The following is a 2,500-nucleotide window of genomic DNA, read 5'->3' as shown; positions in this document are numbered from 1 at the left end:
AGAGGAAAAGCAATATTTAATAGGAGTATTTTTGGACTTATCCAAAGCTTTCGATACTTTGAATCACAAAATTCTGCTAAACAAACTGAACCACTATGGCGTTAGAGGTATCCCTCTAAAACTAATTGAAAATTACTTGAGCAATAGGTTACAATCTGTATATTGCAATTTCACACATTCTTCCTTCAGGGCAATTAACAAGGGTGTACCGCAAGGTTCTATATTAGGACCAACTCTTTTCCTCATTTATATAAATGATATTGTCAATGTTAGTTCTAAATTCAAATACACTATATATGCTGATGATACAAATTTACTGTTAAACAACTCAAATATTAACAATCTTCACACAAATTTGGCTACAGAATTAAGAAAAATTATCATTGGACTAAAATAAATAGTTTGAGCTTAAATATTGCAAAACAAATTACATACTGTTCCAAAATCGCTCTGTACATCATGAGTTTCCCCCTGTTACTATTGCAGGAAACATATTGAACAGAGTAGAATTCACAAAATTTTTGGGTGTCTATATAGATGAAAATATTAATTGGAATAAACAGATTTCTTTTGTTACAAATAAATTATCAAGGATGTGTGGTATTTTGTTTAGAGTTCGTAATAGTCTCACAATTGAATCACTCACTAGTATTTATTACACCCTCTGTTACCCCACCTCACCTATTGCGTAGCAATCTGGGCGTGTACTTGGCAGTCTTTCATTAAGAAAATAACTATTGCTCAAAATAAAATATTTAGATGTGTTTTTCATTTGAATAGGTTTGAATCAACACGCAACATATATAATGAACACAATTTTCTTACTTTTTCAAATATTCATAAACATTTCCTATTGTTAAGTATTTATAAGTACTTTACACAATATTCCGGAGCTCAACCTTTCAAATTGGTACAGACATCATACAATATTCGGGGTAATAATGTCAATCTCATGTGCCCGCAATTCAGAACGACTCTTTTTAAACATAGTGTATTATGCTCCGGTCCACAAATATGGAATTCATTACCTTTTCAAATAAAAACACTTCTTTATAATGATAACTTGTCCACTTTTAAAAAATCTTTGAAGACATACTTATATAACTGCCAAAATACATGATATTCTAAATTTAACATTTAAATGCAAAACAAACATTTCTATCTAAGATTTTCCCTTCCTCTTTGCCTTTACCATGTATAACAAACAGATTTTTATAGATGTATCTTCTAATGTGATATTGTAGTATGCGGTGTTAATTTCCTTTCGTGATCGTTTTTGAATTTGCAGTATGTTTATTGTGATTTGCTTAGCTTTGTTCTTGTCATTATTAGATATGGTTGTTATTATTACTATTCTAGTTACCTAAATGATTCTTTAGGCAATTTACCTAAAATATTGCCAATTGGTGTTGGTGTAAACAATAATCATAGTTATGTACATAAATGTGACTGTCGGGAAGCTTCGGCTTGACAGTCTCTGCCATTTTTCTTTTCGTTTGTAAACATGTCTTTCTCAAATGTATTTATGCTAATGGGCAATAAACCTTACTTACTTACACACACACACACACACACACACACACACACACACACACACACACACACACACACACACACACACACACACACACACACACACACACACACACACACACACACACACACACACACACTTCTTCAATGACACTCAACTGTTCCCCTCTTCTAGTACACTAAATATCCTCAGCCTGTCCTTTACTCATAATCAAAACTGGAAACTTCATATCTCATCTCTTGCTAAAACAGCTCCCATGAAGTAAAGCTTTCTGAGGTATCTCCGCCAGTTTTTTTTTCGCCTCTCCAACTGCTAACTCTGTACAAGGGCCTTATCCGTCCTTGTATGAAGTACTCTTCGCATGTTTGGATGGGGGGTTCCGCTCACACAGCTTTATTAGACAGGGTGGAATCAAAAGCTTTTCGTCTCATCAATTCCCTTCCTTTAACTGACTGTCTTTAGCCTCTTTCTCACCACCGGAATGTTGCATCTCTTGCTATCTTTTATCGCTATTTTCATGCTAACTGTTCTTTTGATCTTGCTAACTGCATGCCTTATCTCCTGTGGCATCGCTGCACAAGGCTTTCTTCTCACTCCTATTTTGTCCAACTCTCTAACGCAAGAGTTAACCATTACTCTGTCTTTCATACCTTCTCTGGTAAACTCTGGAACTCGTCCTGCTTGTGTCTGTATTTTCAACTTCCTATAACTTGACTTCATTCAAGAGGGAGGTTTTAAGACATATTTGTCCCTATCCTTTGGTTAATTCTATCGGTTCTATAAGGAGACTGGCAACTGAGTGGGTCTTTTTTACTTTATATTTTTGTTGCTCTTAGCCAGTTCTCCTCTCTAACACACACACACACACACACACACACACACACACACACACACACACACACACACACACAGTAATCTGAGCACATGACTTTGATGCGTGTGAACTGATGATGTAGTATATATATG

The sequence above is a fragment of the Portunus trituberculatus genome, chromosome 48, assembly GCF_017591435.1.
Source record: "Portunus trituberculatus isolate SZX2019 chromosome 48, ASM1759143v1, whole genome shotgun sequence".
In the NCBI taxonomy this organism is placed as follows: domain Eukaryota; kingdom Metazoa; phylum Arthropoda; class Malacostraca; order Decapoda; family Portunidae; genus Portunus; species Portunus trituberculatus.
The sequence above is the reverse complement of the archived record's forward strand: the minus strand, read 5'-3'. Positions refer to the sequence as shown.